Consider the following 23612-nt stretch of genomic DNA (forward strand, 5'->3'; position numbering starts at 1 on the left):
GACAGAATATAATACCCGCCTGATAACTGTAATGCTATTGCTAACAGTACATGGACAAAAAACATTTAATGCCCCATTTCAATCTGCATACAAAAATGAGATGAGTTTTCATACTTAGATTTTCTGTAACTTGAACTACAGTTTGAAGGATCAGAGTTTCATTAAGGAACGAATATAGCCTTGTAATGTGCATGCATGTGCATGCATGGGTGTATATATTATAGCATACCCTTGTCATTTTGAAGGGATAATGGAGCACTCCGTCTTACTGAAAGGTCTCTGTGGCTCATGTAACCTCCCCACCTGTAACTGCTGAACAAATGAAATAAATTTGTCAGCATTACTAATCCAACTAACAAAATAAATGAGTCCTCTGGAGTTTTCTAGCTTGATATGAAGGACTATTATAGGGAGCTTGAGTTTATTAGTAATGGAATGTGAATAATGTTTACTAGCTGCATTTGTACTTTACTGTTTGACAATAAAGAACATAAAATTCAGAAGCTTTGAGGACTATCTGATTAAAAAATCTAGGTCTTTAAAACAGGAAACAAAGAAGCACTGAAGACATATAAGCCTCCAAAATATTTCTCATTGCTTGACTGCAGTACTATTCTCTGCCCTTGGTAGCTTGCTATGAAATGTTTCAATAGTAAAGTCTAGCATGTGAAGTGATATAGAAGCTGGGGAAACAGTTTCATTTAAAGAAACCACCACATCATATAGCCGTATCACAGGCCTATCAGTTGCACTAATATTCACAATTCCAACTTCCTTCTGATGAGCACTTTTGTAGCCTCTTCTGTAAAATGTTGGTAATTTCATAATTACGGCTGCTTAGGATGGATGTATAATAGCACTTAGACTTATAGACCTTATATACTATACCTCTTCATAGTGCTTTGCAGCCCTCTCTAAATGGTTTACAGAGTCAGCATATTGCCCCCAACCACCTGGGTCCTCATTTTACTGACCTTGGAAGGATGGAAGGCTGAATCAACCTTGAGCCAGTGAGGATCGAACTGCCAAACTGCTGGCAATCAGCAGTCAGCAGAAATAGCCTGCAATACTGCATTCTAACCACTGCATCACCACCATATATAATGTCTTTGGTTACTTTTTATCTCCTGTTCTGCCCTGGATCCAGACTTCTTCAACATTTCTACAGATGACTTAGCTGAGGGGATACCAGGGATGCTCAACAAATTTACAAATGACAACAAAGTAGCGGAGGAAGGATTTATTAAGAAGGCAGGCTCAAGATTCAGTAGGATTTTGATAGATGTGAACATCAGACCCCATCTAACAAATTGCACTAGTCTACAGATTTGGGGAAATTATCGATCTCCAAGATAAAATGTGTTAATTCTACATATTTTGATTAGGTGACTTAGAAAACAGGTGATAAAGGTGCTGTTTGGCTAAAGTTTTTGAGATATTTCACAATAAAGATTTATACACAGGCGAATATATCTGCCTACAAGGGAGGGGGTGTCTAATGATCATGATGCCTCGACAAAGTACAGTGGAACAATGAAAATAGTATCACATGGAACGTGTATAAATTTATCTTCACTTTGAGAACACTAAGGCAGATGACTATGAAAAACATGCGGAAAATTTGCTTAGGCCCTATAATGCACTTGTAGTGGCCCGCCAATAGCCAAATCAGATGAGGAAGCTGCATGGGAGTCAGCCAGCATCAAGGCAACCTAAGAGCTCCAAGAGGGAAGAGAGAATGGAGCTGTCAGAGATAGAGATAGAGACAGAACAGAGCCTGGGCCATCGGTCAGCCCTCAGATGAAGAGTACACAGCCCCCAGGTCTGGAGTTGGCCAATGAGGAACAGGAGGAACAGCTGGGTCCAGTGCCTGATGTGCGGATGTGCAGAAGGCAGAGGAGAGGAGAGCAGTGGAGATTTATGGGCCGATGCTTGGGACGGAAGAGCCACTGGTGTTAGCGAAGCCCCACCCTAGCTCTAGGGATAAATGGCAGGGGACAGAGATAAATAGGTGTGGCAGACAACTGTTGAGAGAAAGTGGGGCTGCTGGCGCTCCTAACAAAGGAATCATTGATTCAACTACAGAGGGTTTGTTGTGTTTGGGAACTGGGTCAGAACATTGGTGCAAACATGTCACTGAAAATTCCCTTTTCATACTCGCATTTAGACCATTTCCCTTTGAACTGTGGGGCAATGAATGATGAGGATGGGGAGAGATTCCACCAGGATATCACAGGCATGAAGAAAAGATACCAAGGGAAATGGAGCCCGTCCATTCCAATTATTGCAGGAATCTCCCCAGGGATGATCCTACTGCAGTTCACAAGACCAAAGCCAAAAAGTGCAGTTTAGATACCAAATTTAGATGGAACCTTGTCATTTAATCTGATGTTAGAGTTTGTCAGTTTTTCATGCAAAAAGCATGAAAATGTTACATGAAAAAGCAATAAATGAATGGAAATTTATGCTATTGGTATCAATAAAAAGATAAATTTATAATGATTGGTGTGGCACCATTCTCACTGCTATATCGCATTTTGCAGAAAAGTTATGGAGCATAATGGTGCATCCCATTCTTAATTTTGAACTATTTTGATGCAATTTTGACCTGAGCTATATCTTGGAAACTGGAGCCAATTAAAATTCAGGACTTTCTTTTCCTTTATTAATGACCCAATTCTGATAAAACTAAGCTACTTTTTTACTTGTAGACCAGTGTTGCAGTTCAATTGGAGAAATGTAGATTCTGTACTTAGGTAGGAAAAAAAAACAGATGCTCAGATACAAGGGTGATGGTATTACTTCTGAGACAGATCTTGGTGTCCTGATAGACCACTGATAAAACATTAACCAGTAGTAAGTTGCAGCTGCCAAAAAAGCTAATGCAATCTTGGGTTCCACCAAGACAGATAAAATATCAACATCATGGGAAGTGATAGTTCCACTCTAGCTGCACTGATCTGACCATACCTGGAATGCTATGAAAAACACCAGAAAGGGGCAATAAAGATGGTGAGGGATTTGGAAGTTAAATCCCATGAAGAACAGTTAAGCAACTGGATAGGTTTGGCCAAAGAAGAGAAGGCGAAGAAGAGACATGATAGCAGTCTTCAAATACATTTGAAGACTCTAGAAAGAGTGCAGAGAAGAGCAACAAAGATGATTAGGGGACTGGAGACTAAAACATATGAAGAACGGTTGCAGGAACTGGGTATGTTTAGCTTAAGAGAAAGAAGGACTAGGGGAGACGTGATAGCAGTGTTCCAATATCTCAGGGGTTGCCACAAAGAAGAGGGAGTCAAACTATTCTCCAAGGAACATGAGGGTAGAACAAGAAGCAATGGGTGGAAACTAATCAAGGAGAGAAGCAACTTAGAACTGAGGAGAAATTTCCTGACAGTTAGAACAATTAATCAGTGGAACAGCTTGCCTCCAGAAGTTGTGAATGCCCCAACACTGGAAGTCTTTAAGAAGATGTTGGATAGTTATTTGTCTGAAACGGTATAGGGTTTCCTGCCTAGGCAGGGGGTTGGACTAGAAGACCTCCAAGGTCCCTTCCAACTCTACTATTGTATTGTATTGTATTGTATTGTATTGTATTACATGAAAGGCAGTCACATGGAAGACAAATTTACTGACCGTGAGAGTTATTAAGCAGCAGAACAGCCTGCTTCCTGAAGCTGAGGGTGCTCCATCACTGAAGGTTTTCAAACAAAGATTGAACAAACCATTTGTCTGGGGTACTCAGAGGATTCTTGCCTTGAGGATATGATTGAGTAGAAGACTTCCAAAGACCCATCCAATCTATGATTGTTTGATTGTATCAACGTTTAGGGAGCAACAAATGGATCAAATAGGATCTAGAACTAGACAACTTTCAAGGACCATTCCAACTCTGTGATTTGATGAACAAATTACACATAACTAAAGAAAAAGCTGTAGTTTTACTTCCAAGTATCTGTTTTTCATATACTATTTTTCATTACATTGTAAACTTTCTGGAAACATGACAGACCAAATATTTAAAAAGTTTCTTAAGTGTAAAATATTATTCTGAGATTGGAGCAATGGTGGGATCCTGCCAGTTTAACAACCGGTTCGGTGATTGTGTAATTTGCCACGTGGAAGTGCGCAGTTTATTCCAATCTTCACTTCCGGGTTTCTTTGAAGGAGTAACACAATCTGCTCTGCTGCACGAATCAGCTGAGAACATAAAGGTAGGAAAATTATGCAGGTGGGTGGGTGGGTGAACCCATCTGATTGCTCCCAGCTGATCGTTGAAGCTACTGGTTCGCCTGAACCGGTCCGAACTGGTAGAATCAGACCCCTGGATTGGAGGTACTGTATATTACTACAGATAGTCCTGGATTTACAACCAGTAAATGACCATTTGAAGTTGCAAGAGACTTCCTCAGAGCTATTTTGTTGTGGCCCAGCAGGAGCCATTGGAGCTGCCACCAGACTCCAACAGCGAGAGTCCCTATGAGTTGGCTCTGGAGGATGTGGAGGACCCTGGGCAGGGTTCTGACTCTGAGCAGGGATCAGAGAGGCTGGTCAGCCACCAGGAGGCGCCTGAGGCATGGATCAGTGGTGAAGCCAAAGGGTGGGTGCTCCTGATGTCATGCCTTGGAGCAGTGGGGAGGAGTCATGGGACAGCGAGTCAGACATCAGCAGTGAGTTATTAAATGCTCGTTACCGGCGCGCTAAGTGGCGTCAGGAGCAATTGTGCAGTTACCAGAGGTAATTGTGCTCAGCTGATGATAGTTAGACTCCTCTCCACACTATAAAAGGACTGCTTGTACACACGCCCTTTGCAGAAGTCAACACAGGAACTATTGTGGGAGTATAGTCTTGTGAGCGTGGCAGGCTGGATAGCTGCTATTGCATATCAGTGCCGGAGGGTTCTGAAGGTTAAGTTGTGTTGGATTGCTGCCAAGGATCTGTCTGTCTGTGCAATAAACCTCATGAAGTATCTTTGGCTCGGAGTGTGTCTGTGATTGCGGGGGAAGAGGGGGGTCAGAACATATTTACAACCCAGTTTTGGAGTTATAATGGCCACACACAAACATACTTGTGATCATGTGATTTTATTTTGGGTGCTTGACAACAGGTTCACCTCTATGACCATTTGTAGCATCCCGCAGTCATGTGACTGCAATTTACAATGTTTTTTTTATGGCTTCCATTCACTTTCAGTTTCTGACAAAAAAAAATCCACTGGGAAAAATGGATTTACTTAACAACCACTACATTCACTTAACACCTATGGCTTTCACTTAATGGCCATCGTAAAAAATGGTTGTAACTTTGAATATGGTCACATGATGTCTTGCTTTATGACTACAATAACTTGCCTCCATAATTCTGGGCTCAATTACATAAATCAAGGATTATCTGTGCATTACCAAGTAAGCCACCATATCCAACATGGATTCCGCATTGGAGAATAACAGAGCACTAGAAATTATAGATAAGATAAAAATGAGGTCAATACTAATGTAAAGCCCTCAGTAGCCCTGGAAATTCTACCAGCCTTCCTTCTCATGAGGGTCTGGTGCATGAATGAGGGACATGCTGTTGAATGAACCAGTGTACTTATAATAACATCAATGTCCTCCACAGAACCTACACAACTCTACCTCATTCCCTTAGTCCTCATGTCACAGCAAACACCATCAGGGGCTTGGTCTTCATTTTTTACTTTCTTTGCTTTACTAGAGTCAGATATTTAAATCTATTTACATTTCATGAATGCAGGGGTGGGCTTCAAAAATTTCAGCAACAGGTTCTCTGCCTGGTTGCTGGGTGGGCGTGGCCATGGTGGGCGTGGCCTAGTCAGCCTCCTGCACCACAGTGTGGGGGGGGGCAGGGGGGGGTTCTGGCTGCAATTACTACCAGTTCAGTAGTTAAAAATCTCGCTTCGCTCTCGCGCATGCCAGATGCGTGCTCTGAGCCCGTGCACATTTTCATTTAAACCAATCTGCACATGCGCACAACATTAAAAAAACGAATAAAAATTACATTTTTAAAATGAAGATTGTTCTGCGCATGTGCAGGACAGAAAATCAAGATGGCGCCACCGATCATAGAACCGGTAGGGTCATGTGTCCGCCAGAGTTACTACCTATTCGGCCAAACCGGACCGAATATGTAGGAACCCACCTCTGGCGGGGGGGGGGCATTTTCGCCATCCCCAGGCTACGGAGGCTTTCCTCAAGCCTCTGGCAGGGCAAAAACTGCCTCCCCCGAGCTCTGGAGGCCCTCCAGAGGCTGGAAACAGGCCCATTTCCAGCCTTCTGGAACTTCTGGGAGACCCGTTTTCCCCCCTCCCCAAGCCTCTTCTTGGACCCTGCACTTACCTCGCATCCAAAACAGGCCACGTGGAGACTCCTGGGAGGGGAGGGGTGGGCAGGGCCAGCCAGATTTGGGATTTGGAGGTTCTCTGAACTGGCCATAACATTAGCTATGGGTTCTCGTAGCAGCCCACCCCTGCATGAATGTAACACACAAATATACCACTGCCTTCCAATATTTCTCACAGTAACAGTCCAATGAAATAGTTTGGACTGAAAGTAACTTGACCTTCCGAAGGTGGACTTAAACCTGGTTCTCCTTGCTCATATTCTAAGGTCTGAATTACACCACACTGGCTCATTCTTTTTGGCACAGAGCAGTGATCTATTTTTAATTTTAGGAGGTATCCTGTAGAAACTTCGGGTCATTGTCATTCCAAACATTTTAGGATTACCCTGGACCTGCTGAGAATTTACTCATGCATTGGGTGGTAGGGAGCTGTTATTTGGCTACATAAGCAGTGCTGAAGTTTGGAAAACAAGTACTGATTATCTTTTTTACTGCACCCCAAAGACATTCATAATCCCTTACTAATTTTATATTTAATGTTTACTCAGCAAGTCAGATACTGGCATAACAAGTCATACAAGCAATGCTCTATGTTTTAATACAAGTGCTTGCTCCTTCAGGGTAAATATTGCAATAGGCAAAATTCAGAATTTTGACCTTGGAGGGGCGAGGCATGGCCAGCTCAATGTCACTCATGTCAGGGGTGCCTGTGATGGCCTAGGTGGGACTGGGGTGATCCTTTGTCTCCAGTGGAGGAAGGCAAGATCAGGGACAGGACCAAAGTCTTGTCCTCTAGAGGAGCCTTGTCATCCCTCTCAGGCTACGTGGAGGACCCCTGGACAGCAGCGCAGACTGTCCAGAGCACTAGTCAGTGGAGGGCAAGCTCCCAGGGCACTGGGACCCCACAGCCCAACCCAGCCCTGCTTCCCCGAGGGGGTGCCTGGCTGTGCTTACCTCCTCCTCAAGGCAGCTGCTGTGTGCTCACTCTCCTTGGCTGGGTTGCTCATGGTGTGTGCAGGAGGGCAAAGTGTGCGGATCAGAAGGAGGCCCACTCCTTCCCCACGCAAGGAGACCTGGCTTTGTAACAAAAGCATCTTCAGTGATAGGATGGAAGACCATCAGGAGAAGTCAGGAGGAGGAGACAAGGAGATGGCGAAAGTACAGCAGGGCTGCTGGTGGCCAAGTGCTAAGGCAGGACCAGTGGTGGGTTTCAAATTTTTTTAGAACCTATTCTGTAGGTGTGGCCTGTTTTGTGGGAGTGGCTCAGCAGTCATGCGACCAGGTGGGAGTGGCTTGGCGGTCACGTGACTGGGTGGGAATGGTTTGGCAGTCATATAACCAGGTGGCCGTGGCCAAGTTGTAAAATGTGGTGAAACTCATTTAACAACGTTCTTGCTTAGCAACCAAAATGTTGGCTCAGGAACTCTGGCATTTGAAGTATGCAAGCATTAAAGCAGTCAGATTACTTTGCCCCCCTAACCCTTTACAAATCCTGCCCCCAGAGGTGTTCAAACTTGACAGCTTTAAGACTTATGGACTTCAATTCCCAGAATTCCTCCTCCAGTCATATTGGCTGAGGTGGAGTGGCTTGGCAATCATGTGACTGGGTGGGCGTGGCCAACTTGTAGAATGTGGTGAAACTCACTTAACTACGCTCTTGCTTAGCAACCAAAATGTTGGCTCAGGAACTCTGGCATTGAAGCACGCAAGTCTTAAATCTGTCAAGTTACAAGACCCTTGCACCCCTATCCCTTTAGAAAAAAACCTGAGGGGTGTTCAAACTTGACAGCTTTAAGACTTGTGGACTTCAACTCCCAGAATTCCTCCTCCAGTCATATTGGCAGAGGTGGAGTGGCTTGGCAGTCATGTGACTGGGTGGGCATAGCCAACTTGTAAAATGTGGTGAAACTCACTTTACGCTCTTGCTTAGCAACCAAAATGTTGGCTCAGGAACTCTGGCATTGAAGCATGCAAGTCTTAAATCTGTCAAGTTACAAGACCCTTGCACCCCTATCCCTTTAGAAAAAAACCCGAGGAGTGTTCAAACTTGACAGCTTTAAGACTTGTGGACTTCAACTCCCAGAATTCCTCCTTCCCTCGCTCAGCTGCTATTGCTGGGGTCTGCCAGGACAAGCGAGGTCTTGGAAGGGATTTTTGCTCCCCCTCCAGAGAACCCATGCTGAAAGCTTGGGGAAGGGAGACCCGGAACTGACTGCAGCCACTGCTATGAAAACGTCTGTTTTGCCAGCCACAGGAGGGAAGGAAAGAAGCTGGTCTTTGAAAAGAACCATCCCTCCCTCTCCAGTGAGCCCATGCTGGGAGAGAGGAAGCAGGCTGGTTTGAATGCGGGTGAGTGGGTGTTTAGTGGCCAGTGAGTGTATCCTTCACTCGTTCGGGAAGGTGGAAAAAGAAAGGAGATGCGATAGCTGAGGGCGAAGGAGCTCTCGCTGGAACCACTTTTGCTGAATCCGGTGGGGCGGCCATTGCTGAGAGCATCACTGGCAGCCACTTCTTGCCATTGCTGCCATACCAGATTCAGCAAAAGCGGCTCCAGCAGCAACGGGACATGCTTGGGGAAGGGAGAGCTGGAACTGACTGCCCAGGATTGTGCTTCAGCTGCCACTGTGAAAATGTCTGTTTTGCCAGCTGGAGACTGGCAAAGAAGCCTCCATTTCCGCGTTGCCTCCAAACAGTCCATGCCCTCCCCCTACAGATTGACACTGCAGGAGGGAAGGAAAGAAGCAGGTCTTGGAAAGAACCTTCTCTCCCCATCCAGAGAGCCCATGGCGGCAGCATGCAGGCTGCTGACTGACCCAGGGTCCACCCGGATGCCCGGAGAGGAAGGATTGGCAGGAGAAAGCCAACTGCTGCCGGCAACGGGGCACAAAGGAGCAGCTGCCCAGCAGCTGCCACGTCCCATTGCAGGCATCCAGGGTGGCCTCGATGTCCTGCCTCCCTGCTGCCTCAAGCCCCACACAACCTCCTCGCCAACCCACTGACATTGGAACACTCTGCTGGAAGTCCTCTCCTTCGCATCTTGTTGCTGGCTGCAGCCGCATCTGGGCAGGTGCTGCGTTCCCAGAAAGATCACATTGCAGTGGTGTGTGGGCTGCTGACCATCCCAGGGCCTCCCCGGTTGCTTCTGGAGGGGGCAGGCAGATGGGCAGCATTCCCCCCCACCTCCCCGGCTGCCTGAAGCCTCAGAGCAGGGTGGGCAAAAGAAGTGGGTGGGCAGAACAAGCATGGTGTGGACGGGTGGCGACTGGGCAGGTGGGGTGAGCAAGTGGGGAGGGGCAAGCCAGGGGAGGGAGCATTCCAGGACGGAGCCTCCGGAAGATCAGGTACAGGAAGGCATGCTAAATTTCACCAACTGGTACGCCCATACCGGTGCATACCGGCTGAAACCCACCCCTGGCAGGACCCTCCCTCTCATTATAATCTCCTTCCTTCCTTCCTCCCCCCTCCCTCCTTCCATCCATCCATCCATCCTTCCTTTCGGCTGCAACGGCCTCCTCCAGCATTCTGCTGCCAATAAAACAGGTGCCATCAGGTTGTAGATCAGTGCCTTGTTGGCCTAGACTGGGCTGAGGCACTGCAGGCTGGTCCTTTGCTATTTCCAGGGTGGCTCACAGGCCAGATCTAAGCACCCTGTGGGCTGGATGTGGCCCACAGGCCTTCAGTTTGACACCCCTGCTCTAAAGGATGAAGTGCTCTCTGGGGAACTGGGGAACATGGGAGGACACAGAGAGAAGAACAAGGTGGGGTTACATATCTTGAGCAGAATACTCCATGGTTTCCACCATGAACACCCTTCAGCTTTAACCCATTTCTGAACAATGTATAAGTAAAATAGCCATTGCTGTTCTCAAAAAATTGGGTAAACTATTGTTAATTAACCTCCCCTTGAGATCAGAGCAACCCAGGTCTCTGAATGCTTCTAACAGTCAAATGAATAATAATGTAAATGATCCGGTATAGAGACAATTGCAAGAAATCACTCTCTGCTTCTAATGATTTCTGGGAAGAAATCATCCTAAATAAAGAGGATAGATCAGTTTTGTTCTGGTTAACTCTTAGACTAGAATTGACGTCAGTCTAGTTGCAGTAAAAAGGTGGCTTTTCATCAGGCACAGTTCTGATCTGCAGGGATACCTGAGCAGAATACCATTATTACCAGTAACAACATTTCTGCTTTTCCAGATTAGAAAAGCCTTGGGTTATATGCAAATGCTGAAAGCGTTTTCAGGAAGAAATGATGTGCACTGTGTAATTGTATATATGTCATTTTTAAACTCTCTTCACCCTGTTTGGCAAGCTATTTAAAATTCAGAAGCATGTAATGATTGCTTACATGGCAAGAAGGCTCAGTATGAAATAACTGAAGCAGAATTTATTTCACAGATAAACTTAGGCTTAATCAGTTTCATGATTTCAATACAGAGGTTAAATTAGCATAACCTGACTATAAAGTTAATATTGATTCTTTATAAATCGTTCCTGATGTGAATTAGCCACTGTTCTACAGTATTCCTTTTAGATTAGGGGTGTCAGACTCGATTTCATTGAGGGATGCATCAGGGTTCTGTTTGACCTCAGGGGGCCGGGTGGGCATGGCTACGGTGGGCGTGGCTGGAGAGGCTAGTTCGATGTCACTCATGTCAGAGGAGCCTGTGGTGTCCCGGGTGTGCCTGGGGGATTGTCTCCAGCGGAGAGGGCCAAACCCTTGTCCTCCAGAGGGGGTTCGCCATCCCTCGCAGGCCATGCGGAGGACCCCTGGACAGCAGTGTAGGCTGTCCAGCGCACTAGTCAGTGGAGGGCAAGCTCCCAGGGCACTGGGACCCCACAGCCCAGCCCAGTTCCGCTTCCCCGAGGAGGTGCCCGGCTGCACTTACCTCATCTTTGAGGCTGCTGCTGCTGGGCTCAGTCTCCTTGGCCAAGTGGCTCATGGTGTGTGTGGGAGGGCAAAGTGTGTGGATCAGAGGGAGGGCCACTCCCTCCCCATGCAAGGAGACCTGGCTTTGTAACCAAAGCATCCTCAGCGATTGGATGATGGACCACCAGGAGAGGTCAGAAGGAGGAGACAAGGGGATGGTGAAATGGCAGCAGAGCTGCTGGTGGCCAAGTGCAGGACTGTCCCTCTCTGTCATTATAACCTCCTTCCTTCCTGCCTGCCTGCCTTTTTCTTTGATATTTTTCTTCCCTCTTCATTTTCCGTTCTTCCTTCCCCTCTTTCCTTCCTTTTCCTTACTTGCTCTCTTTCCATCTTTCCTTCTTTTCTTTTTCTTTCCTCCTTCCTTTCCTCCCTCCCTGTCCCTTCTTGGATGATCAAATGCAAAAGGCATTTCTTGATGCCTCTTTGTCTTGTGATCAAATGTCATTTTTGCTAGTAGTTTGTTTTGCTAGCACTCTGCCAGTGAAAACGAAGCTCGGGAGGGCCGCTGCCATGGTCTCCTCCAGCACTCTGCTAGCGAAAACAGAGCTCAGGACGGCTGTGTGTGGCCTTCCCGAGCTCCTTTTCCAGCAGCCACAGCCTCCTCCAGCATTCTGCCAGTAAAAATGGAGCTCAGGACAGCTGCACGCAGCCCTCCAAAGCTCCATTTTTGATGGCCACAGCCTCCTCCAGCATGCTGCCAGCAAAAACAAAGCTTGAGACAGCCGTGTGTAGCCCTCCGAAGTTCTGTTTCCAGCTGCCACGGCTTCCTCTAGCACACTACCAGCTGCTACCAGGTTGTAGAGGCACCGCGGTCCGATCCTTTGCTGTTTCCAGGGTGGCCCAGAGGGCCAGATCTAAGCGCCCTGTGGGCTGGTGCAGTCCTTGTACCTTGAGTTTGACACCCCTGTTTTACATACTCAGACCTTGATTATTTTCTCTAGGTCCATTGTATCATGTCTATGTGAGTGGTGTGGTGGCCTAGTGGTAAAGACACTCTCTTCCCACTCAGAAGGTTGAGAGTTCAATGCTAGGTAGCAGCAGAAGTTTTTATCCTAGGGCACAAAGAAAAAATATATTCTGCAAATTCCACATGGCATCAGAAAGGGCATCTGGCCAATAAATGCTCAGTTTCATTCAGTCGCTCTGACTCTACCCCAAATTAAGGGATTATAGATAATAAAAAGAGATATTTTTAAATTGTATCAGGTGTGTGCTTGCATGTCTGGCTATGTGCATATAAATCCAAGAATGGCATTACTAATAAATAATAACACTTCCTATGTCTGATGAACTGTGAGGATTTTTACATATTCATTCATCTAGTAATGAAATTAAAATCAATTAATCTTCATTCAATAATATTACAGAAAATGTATCTTTTCAAACTCCATCATTTTGAAACATTAATTTAATACCATGGGCGAAGATGCTGGGAGAACAGTAGAGTTGAAATTCAAGTGTATAAACCAACCAAGCATATTTGAGTCTCGCTGTTCCAGAAGGAAAGAAGGAGAAATTGTAAAATTATTTGCTTGTTCCTTAACTGTTTAAAGAAAAAGTTTATTATTGTTGTGGCCCACTGGCAGCCAGCACAGCTGGCAGCAGAATCGGACAGTGAAGAATTTGGGGAGGAACATGGGCCAGTCCTGGGGGCTGAGGAAAGTTCAGATGAGGGCTCTGCATCAGAAGCAGAGAAGGAGCTACACATCAGCGAGGCAGAGGAACAGCTGGAGCCTGTTCCCAGTTGTGCGCATGTGCAGAGCTGCCAGAAAACAAGAACAACTAAGAAAGCAAGGTCAACTTGGGAGTAAAGCCACACCTTGGAGGTGATTGGCCCCTCCCATAGGAAACAAAGGAGCAGCAAACAGGGAGTGGGCTTTTGCAGGAAACAATTTGTTCCTTTGGTCGTTTTGAAAGTGGAAATTCTGTTTGTGACTATAAGAGATTCTGTGCCAAGTGTTGCCTTGTCTTGCATTTGGTTATTACCCTAAAACTAATTATCTGGCAGCTCTCCAAGAAAGATAAGGCTCATGTTGATAAATATTCCCCTGAAAGACTGTTTGCCAAGCCTTGCTGACTGTGAATGAAAGGAATTCACAGTCATGTAAATAAAAGAGGTTTTGCCAGGACCAAGACTTTGCTTCAAACTTTTTAAGGAAGCCTAGGCCAGGACAATTATTTTGAAATTAGAACAGGAATGTGGCCACAATCCAGTCCACAGGCACTTTACATTTATTTCTCTTAGATTTCAGTGTTTCTTACCTTTTCCACTGGACTCTGAGCAGAGCAAAACTCAGGGGCCCCATGTAGGCTTCATCATGCTTTGCTGCAGTGACGTGCGGTGAGGTTTATGGCTGGTGAGGCTGGTGACGTCATCAGCGCAAGCCGCGGTCCCCTTCATGTTGAGCCAGGAAGGCAGGGAATGGGACCACGTGTGCAGGAGGCTGAAGCTGCCTCAGCCTCCTGCACACGTAGTCCCATTACTCTCCTTTCTGACTCCTGAGTCAACATGAAGGGGACCATGGAGCGCGCTCCACGGGACCGTGGCTCATGGTCCGCGGTCCCCTTCATGTTGACTCAGGAAGGCGGGGAATGGGACCATGTGTGCAGCAGGGAGGCTGAGGCTAGAGGAGCCTCCTGCACACGTGGTCCCATTCCTGGACTACGTGTGCAGAAGGTTCCTCAACGCTTTTCCCCTTTCCCCTTTTTTTAAATTTTCATGATGAGAGCGGTGAGTCTCTGCCTCCCCTGACCGCACGTCCCTGCTTTCCTGTGGGTTCCGAAGCTTCTGAAATGCTCATTTTCACTTGTCATCAAGGTTCAGCACATTTTTTACCCTTTTAAATCACTTGGATTTTACCAGACTTAATTCCGGTTTGACTATATCCAACAATTATGGAAAAACAATTTAGCTTAATAACTTTATTAAAAACTGTTGTAATAATACTGAAAATATTTGTTGCTTAATTGTAGGCTTTTTAAAAATCGAATGACAATAATCTATTTGTAGATATTTGGAGTGTGTGGGGTTGAGGGATGAAAATGCTTTCTAAATATTTTTATTAAAGATCTTACAATACATCTAACGATGCATGCCAACTTATTTCACTAACTGGAAACATATTATATTTTATTCCAGACAGAAATGAGCTAACTATGAAGTTAGTATTGGGCAATTGGTGGAATCAACTCACTTCCAGCAGTGAATTGATATCCTAGAGAGGATTCAAAAAACCAAATACAGTATCTCTAGAACACCAATCGGTATTCCTCCTTCCTCCCCCCTCCCCCTTTGCATCCATATGGAAAAGGGGAAGGAAGAGGGTCAAGTCTAGCCTGCTGAGTCTCTTCGGTGGCTGTACCTTGATAATTATGCTGATTTAATAATAATAATTGTAACCATCCTAAGATCTTGAGAAGAATAAAATTCTCAAAAAAAAAAATACAAATCCAGGCAGTTCTATTTGGTGGATTGTGTGTAAATAACAAAGGAGGAGAAGGAGCAGGAGGAGGAGGAGAAAAGTGACAGTACTCATCTCTTCCTTTGGAAATTGGGAAGATTCAAAATTATCACTGCAGGAGCAATCCTTCCAGCCTGTGATATGCATGTTGCTGGCACCCAAAGTGAGTCTAATGATTGGTAGAGTGTCGTGCAAAGAGAGAGAAACCTCTAAATTGCAGTGCCCTACACACACATCAATAAAGCAAGGCTTTCAGACTTAAATGGATGAAGCTGGCAAATGTCTACATCTGCTCTGCATCAATTTATGTCATAAAATGTTCACAAATATATAAGTAAATGAATAAATTGACAGCACTCCAAAGCCAAGCTTTTTATTAGATGAGCTATACCAATAGGTTAAATACCAGAGCCTTTATCCAGACCTTATTCAATCCATATACAGCAGGAGTTTTGCCTGGGGATAAAACCAAAGGGCCCACAGAAGGAGGAAGCGTTGTTAAATCTCACTCATGTGCAAAACTACTAAGGGCAACTTCCAGGAAATAAACGTATTTATGTTTTGGATGTACTGACCTTCTGAAATTATATATTGAAATGCAGGTGTACAGTCCATCCTAAATTAAGTACATTTGAATCTCATCATTTCAAACAGGGTTTGAGAGTTCCAAAAAACACCCCCAATGAAATAAAAGTCCAAGGCTTGGGTTTCCTCAAAGTTCCACTTTATTAGAGCTGTCATGTTGGCACATCTGGGAAAACCCGAATCTGAAAGCTTCCAGGTTTTCCCACCCAGTTGAAAGTTCAAGATCCTGCCCCAACACCCACAAGTCCATCACAATCTTTCACTGCCACGATCCACATCCGGCCAGGTGCACAGACAAAAGCGACCTTGACTTTCTAAGAAGAATGTTATTATGGCTACACATCACCCAACTCCGTATAATTCCCCCCTCCCATTTTCCCACAGTAGAAAGTGTGGCAGGCCTGAAACCCAAAAAGGAAAAATGGCTTGCAGGTCTGAAAAGAAGAGTTATCATGTGAATGTGATGTAAGCATTATTTCAGTGGGGGTGTGGAGCTATTGCTTAACTCTGCAACAATTAAGACATATGAGTGTCAAACATTCAGTGGTGTGACATTTGAGGCCTCTGGGACACAAAAAGACCAAAGGCACATGTTGTTCACACCTGATAGAAAATACTGACGTCCTTCTTGTGCTATGATTAATGTGTTGTTAGGGTTTTTTTTTGGGGGGGGGGGCTACAGCAATGTTTCTCAGACTTGGTAACTTTAAGACATGTGGATTTAAAACTTCCAGAATTCCCCAGCCAGCATGGAACCTGAGGGATACAAACACGGCAAAAGAGAAGTGGAGAAGAAGGTAGGAAAAAGCAAATATAAGAGTCGGGTTTCAATCATGCTATTTTCATCTTAGGACCCAAAGCAGCAGATCTTGCTGGAAGTGGAATAGATTAATGTGTCTCTTCTTCGGAATGACCCAGGCCTGGTTTTCATGTTTTTAATATTCATCTGGTGTTTGTTAAAAATAAAATCTTTGTAACCATCTAGTTTGTTTTTGGAAGACAGGGAAGTTTGGGAAAGAAAAAGTTTTCTTCAAAGACAATTTAACCTAACTCACGCTGTGCAGCGCAAAGATGGCGTCCCCTGATGCATTTCTCTTTCCCAAAAAATTGTAATGGAACAGGAGCTGTCAGCAACAGTTGCATAAAGGCTCACTTTGCATACTGAAAAGCCCCAATATTATGTACAATGGCAAAAACTAAGTTATCCTTACATTCGAGCATATTGCAAGCGATTCCTCCTCACACAAGGCCCTGCAAAATTACACTGTGGCAAATGACTACTCTGTTGCTTTTCTTCCTCGTGTTCTTATCCGATTGTAATTCTGAATTAAAAAAAACTCTTTTGTATTCAAATGCATTTTAGGGCCAGACTTTCTCTCTCAACTTGCCTGGACTCAAATCCTCCCTGTAACTTTAAGCATTCTCCCTCCCGCCCCATCTGTCAATAGTTTTTTTTTTAAATTCAAAGATAAAAGTGTGTGTTATTATGCCTTTCTTCTCCATCAGGGGTCCAAAAAGCTTTTGGGCTGATTGTTATATTTGGGATGTGAAAGCATTTTAATGGGCATTCTCACTGAGGGGATGCTGCAAAGGGCCAGGCAAAATACACATAAAAATGGCATTTACCAAAAGTCCTCCCTATTATCTCTTTGACTTCCGGAAGGTGCTATTAGCTTATTTCTGCTTTTTACTTCTGGAGAGCAGGGCACATTTCTCTGTTATTTTATTTTCTACCATACTAACAAAAACCTAAGAGCATAGCCCAGCTGCAGTCTTGGAACCACCTATTATATCCTTCGTTTTGCAACATGCTTGCTTCCCATTTAATTTATTTTTAATTAAAAGAAACTGAAAATTATAAAGTAAAATCAGTTGAGACAAAGACCTGAATGGATACTGAGGGAAATATCTGCAGCAGTGGTGGGTCCCGTATTCCGTCGCAACTGATACGCTGCGCACGCCACCACCCTGCGACACCCAGCTGTTCGGTGGTCACGCAGGCGCCACACACTGTGCGCGTGTGCGCAATTTGCTGGTCCCGTTATAAACAACTATGGAACGCAGGCAGGCGGGTGGACCAAACAAGCCACCGTACCAGTACAGTGGCCGCTGCTCCCGGCTACTACCGGTACACCCGTATCGGACCGAACTGCCTGGAACTGATCTGCAGGCTTTATACACTGTATAAATTGCTCATTATAGTATTATAATTTTTAGATAACCAATAATAATAATAATAATAATAATAATAATAATAATAATAATAATAATAATAATAATAATAATAATAATAATAATATCTTTGACACTATCGCACAACAGATCCTTAGGAAAGATTTGATAGGTGGATAAAAATGTCAAATCCAGTCTAAACATCTGGCTGACTATGCAACCAACCATAATAATATCTTAAATAATAGTAAAGTATTTTAATGACTGAAACTTAATATTTTCCCAGGAAACTTATCCTCAGATGATACTTTTGTTATACTTGCTCCTACAATTGCTTCTTTTTAAGGAAACATTGAATAATCCTGGATAATACATTCATCAATTTCCAAGAATTAAAACTAGCTCCTTTTCTAATAAGCTCACAACCTTTTTTTTGCTTGTTTTGAAATATAATTGTCATGTTTCATGTTGATTATATACTGCAGCAAACATTCAAAGTGAATCATACAGGAAAGGAGCTGGAAGCAAAAGAAAATGCATATGAAATCCTACATGAATACACTTGTAGGTTCTGTTCTGATAACATGTGTGACATATTTAAAATGATTAATATTTGGCAGAGTTTTAATTGTAACTACCATGTTTCCCCGAAAATAAGACATACCCTACTAATAAGCCCAATCGGGCTTTTCAGAGCATGAGCTATAATAAGCCCTCCCCCCAAAATAAGCCCACCCCCAACCATTTAAGCACTTGGGCAACCGGTTCTCGCCATTACCACTGTACCATCTACCAGTACAGTTTATGGGGCAAAAAGAGGGCCCACTGCAAAAACAGCAGAAGGTGAAGCAAAGTGCTTCCATCCCCCGTCCTTCCCTCCCACGCAAAAAGAGCCAGCCGCAAAAAGAGCAGCAGGCCAGCAATGCCATCATCCCCCTCCTGCCTATTCCTTCTCGCGCAGAAAAACACTGCCCACCCCACTGATAAAGGCAGCCTGCCTGGTTCCCTTCCCCACTGCCCCTTTAGCGAGGAGTGGTGGTGGGGGGAGAAGCGAGTCTCGCCTCTTACCTTTCCAGGTCCATTGCATTCCTCACCCTTTCGTCCAGTGAATCCCCTTGTAAAAAAAACCTCTTGAGTTCAACTCATGAGGTTTTTTTTTACAAGGCGCTTCATTGGACGAAAGGGCAAGGAACGCAATGGACCTGGAAAGGTAAGAGGCGCGCCTCATGGCCCAACACCACCCATCTCGCTCCAATGGTAAAGGCAGCCTGCCTGGCTCCCTTCCCCACCATCCCTTTAGCGAGGGATGGCAGGTGAGGGGGGGAGAAGCGAGATGCGCATCCTAGTGCTACCAGGGACTGACAGTTCTGCTGCATTCCTCGCCCTTTCGTCCAGTGAAGCGCTTTGTAAAAAAAACCTCACGAGTTGAACTGGATGAAAGGGCGAGGAACGCAACGGACCTGGAAAGGTAAGAAGCGTGCCTCGCTTCTCCCCCCCCACCTGCCACCCCTCGCTAAAGGGATGGTGGGGAAGGGAACCAGGCAGGCTGCCTTTACCATTGGGGCGAGGTGGGCGGTGTTGGGCCATGAGGCGCGCCTCTTATCTTTCCAGGTCCATTGCATTCCTCGCCATTGTCTCCAGAGAAGCCCTGGTATAAAAAAAACAACCCTTCTTGCGACTTCAAGAAATTTGATTGAACTCTCGAGAAGGTTTTTTTTTACCAGCAGCTTTGCTGGACACAATGGCGACGAACACGACAGAGCTGGAAAGGTAAAAGGCATGCCTAGCTTCTCACCTGCCCCAGAAAATAATAAGCCCTCCCCCTATAATAAGCCCAAGGCCATATTTCGTGGGGCAAAAAATAAAAGACCCTATCTTATTTTCAGGCAAACATAGTAGTAATACTATGGGAAGTATTATGGGAAGATATTATGGGAAGTATTATGGGAAGATAGCATTCCTGTGCAGGGCTCTTTGATACCAACGGTCGTGGGGAGGGGCAGGTGCGAGGACAGATTAAGAGCACGTAGTCGGTTGGGAGACCGGGGTTTTGGGTCATTCCCGGTCGTTTGTACCAACCCCTGCATACTAGGTGGTCAGGATCTACAGACCCAAGGCCTGAGACTGCTGTTATGCAACGCGAGGTCCGTTGTTAATAAGGCCCCCCTCATCCACGATCTAATTTTGGAGGGGGAGCCGGACCTCGCAGGAATAACCGAGACCTGGTTGGGCCACGAGGGAGGTCTACCCCTCATGGAAATGTGCCCGCCAGGTTATCGAGCATTTCACCAGCCTCGGGCCCAGGGAAGGGGTGGTGGGGTAGCAGTGATTATCCGGGAAGACTTGGAGCCGAGAGAGTTCACCGTGCCACAGACATCCGGGTGTGAGTCCCTTGTCGTGAGATGGGGCCCAGGGAGGCAGTTGGGCCTGCTGATAGTATACCTGGCTCCTCGCTATACATCAGCGGCCCTGCCTGAACTCCTCGAGCTGATCTCATTGGTGGCGGTTGAGACCCCCAAACTTTTAGTCATGCCACGGGCGTCTCTACAGGACAAAGTCGCTCAAATCCGGATGGGATGGGCCCCTTTCAGTGGTCCAGTAGAGACGCCCGTGGCGAGTCTTGAGGGACCGCTTTGGGAGGAGTTTGACTCGGTTGCCATCGAGGATTTGGACAGGTTGCGTGGACGTCTGCGACCTACCACATGTTTATTGGACCCGTGTCCCTCCTGGCTTGTACTGGCATCCTGGGAGGTTACGCGCGACTGGCTCCTGGGCCTAGTGAACGCTTCGTTGGGTGAGGGGTTTCTACCGGCCGCCTTGAAAGAGGCGGTGGTGAGGCCCCTGCTCAAGAAGCCTTCCCTGGACCCAACGGATCTAGTCAATTATCGTCCAGTCTCCAACCTTCCTTTTTTAGCGAAGGTTGTAGAGAGTGTGGTGGCACAACAGTTCCCACGTCACCTGGAGGAAAATGATTATCTAGACCCGCGCCAGTCCGGCTTCTGACCCGGGCACAGCACGGAGACGGCCTTGGTCGCATTGGTTGATGATCTCTGGAGGGCCAGAGATAGGGGTTGTTCCTCTATCCTGGTCCTATTAGATCTCTCGGCGGCGTTCGATACCATCGACCATGGTATCCTGTTGCACCGGCTAGAGGGGCTGGGAGTCAGGGGCACCGTTTTACGGTGGTTTGGCTCCTACCTCTCTGACCGGACGCAACGTGTGTTGGCAGGGGAGCAGAGATCGACCCGGAGGCCACTCACATGTGGAGTGCCACAGGGATCGGTGCTCTCGCCTCTCCTGTTCAACACATACATGAAACCGCTGGGCGAGATCATCCGTGGTTTTGGGGTGGGATATCATCTGTATGCTGATGATACTCAGCTATACATTTCCACCCCGAACCACCCCAATGAGGCCGTGGAAATGATGTCCTGGTGTTTGGAGGCCGTACGGGTCTGGATGGATGGCAACCAACTAAAACTCAACCCTTCCAAGACGGAGTGGCTGTGGCTTCCGGCCTCCCGGTTCAACCAGTTGCTTCCATCTCTGGCCATCGGGGGCGTGCAACTGGCCCCCATGGAACAGGTGCGCAATTTGGGCGTCCTCCTAGATGCCCGGCTGTCCATGGATGACCATGTAACAGCCGTGGCAAGGGGGGCGTTCCATCAGGTTCGCCTGATGCGCCAATTGCGCCCCTTATTGGACCGGGATGCCCTACGCACAGTCACCCATGCGCTAGTGACGTCTCGCCTGGACTACTGCAATGCTCTCTACATGGGGCTTCCCTTGAGATGCACTCGGAGACTACAGTTGGTCCAGAACGCGGCCTCGCGGGTGATTATGGGGAGGACTAGATACTCCCCTGTAACACCTCTCCTGCGCGAGCTGCACTGGCTTCCTGTGGTCTACCGAGTGCGTTTCAAGGTTTTGATTATGATCTTTAAAGCGCTTCATGGCACAGGACCTAGTTACATGCAGGATCGCATCCTGCCCCATACATCCCTACGACCAATCCGCTCACACAGAGAGGGACTTCTTCGGGTGCCGTCCGCTAAACAGTGTCGGGGGGCGACACCCAGGAGCAGAGCCTTCTCTGTGATGGGCCCAGCCCTGTGGAATGACCTCCCCCGTGATATCAGGATTAGTTCCGATCTCCGCTCCTTCCGTGTACAGCTGAAGACCCACCTCTTTCAATTATCTGGCCTGGCTCAACCGTAATTTTTCTTACTCCTCCTGACTGTCCTTTTAAATTTTTAAATTTTAAATGGTGTTTTTTACAATTGGGGTATTTTAATGGTGATTTTTAACTGTCTAAATGTGATGTAATTTGTTACCTCCTCCGTGCATGTATGTCTTTGTATATATGTATGTTTATGTGTTTGTACATATGTTTTATGTTTTATATGCTCTATTGTACGCCGCCCCGAGTCCTGTCTGGAAAGGGAGCGGCTAATAAATTCAAATTTATTAATTTATTATTATTATCGGAAGGAAACATATAATGTAAGGTTCATACCTGTGGGCTGACATACTATGTCACTTTTAGTTAATGTTATTTAGTGTAGAACAAAAACTGAATGTGCTTACAACTTAATTCTCTATCCCCTTTCCTCCCAGGTCTTTCTTCATAGGATCTGAGAGGTAAGAAAATTAAATTAGTCTCTGTTAATCAGGCTGACCAGAAAGAACAATGTTTGTGTATCTAACACTTTCAATTTACGCTTGATTGTAAATTGTAAAATCCAGGGCAAAATATTCTGACTACAGTTGAAGGAAATATGGAGCTATTTGTAATATCCAATAGGACTTTTGACACGCTGGCTTAAATGTTCTTGAAGCTAATAAAAATCTAGAAATAAATTTGATGTATCATTAAATCAGCTGTTCCAAGAAAAAAATTGCAACACTAAGCATCCAGTTATAAAGCTTTATCCAATTACATTTACTCTTTTAAAAAAATCTTATGCAACACAATATTCAATTTCCATGGCTCTGGCTAGTTATAGTTTGAGCCAGTTTGGTGTAGTACTTAAAGCATCATATTTGAAATTAAGGGACTGTGAGTTCTAGTTCTGCTTTGGACACAAAGCCATCTGGGTGACCTTGGGCCAGTCATTTTCTCTCAGCCCTAGGAAGGAGGCAATGGCAAACCTCTCCTGAAAAATCTTGCCAAGAAATCTGCAGAAATCTGTCCAGTCAGTCTCTGAGAATTGGACAGATTGAACGGAAGAAATATATTCAGTTCAATTTGTCCAATTCTTGGAGAATTCTACCATTTGAATGTGTACGGCCTAAATGGCCCCTCTAGTGCTATTGGCCTATGATGTTTTTCAATGGAACCACAATCTAACTAATAGAGTTATATCTCAAAATGCAAGCAGATCAATATCCAGGAAAGATAACTACACAGCATCAAACTAACTTCTTTACTTCATCAATGATGGTTGTTGTAGGGGACAACCAGGGATGGGCTTCAAACATTTCAGCAACGGGTTCTCTGCTCGGTTGCTGGGTGGGCCTGGCCTTCTGCCCCACAGTGGGGGGGGGGCACTTTTGCCTTCTGCAGTTTCCGGAGGCTTTCCTCGAGCCTCTGGGAGGGCAGAAATGGCCTCCCCCAGGCTTTGCAGGACTTCTGAGATGCCCGTTTTTCCCCCGAGCGTCCACGTGGGCCCTTCACTTACCTCGCATCCAAAACCGGCCACATGGAAACCCTGGGAGGGGCATGGTGGGGTGGAAGGGGTGGGGCATGGTGGGCGGGACCAGACAGGGATGGGATTTGGAGGTTCTCCAAACCAGCCATAACATTAGCTACGGGTTCTCCCGAACCTGGGCGAACCTGTAGCAGCTCACCCCTGGTGACAACTCAGTAAAGAGAAAAAGACACAGAAGAGCTATAGGAAAATAGTGCATGAAATCAGGTAAAGAAATAGAACAAAGAAGTGAGATAGGATAGTGGAGTAAAAAAAGAGTAACAGAGAATGGGGAAGGAAATACGTTAAAAGGTTGAAGTCATGATAGTTGAGAAAAAGGTGAAAGGTCAGCTGTGTCTGATCAGTTTAGCAAGTACAATAACTCTTTCTTAGTCTATGGAGTGATGG

This window comes from Natrix helvetica (assembly GCF_964273705.1).
Source record: "Natrix helvetica genome assembly, chromosome: 2".
Taxonomy (NCBI): domain Eukaryota; kingdom Metazoa; phylum Chordata; class Lepidosauria; order Squamata; family Natricidae; genus Natrix; species Natrix helvetica.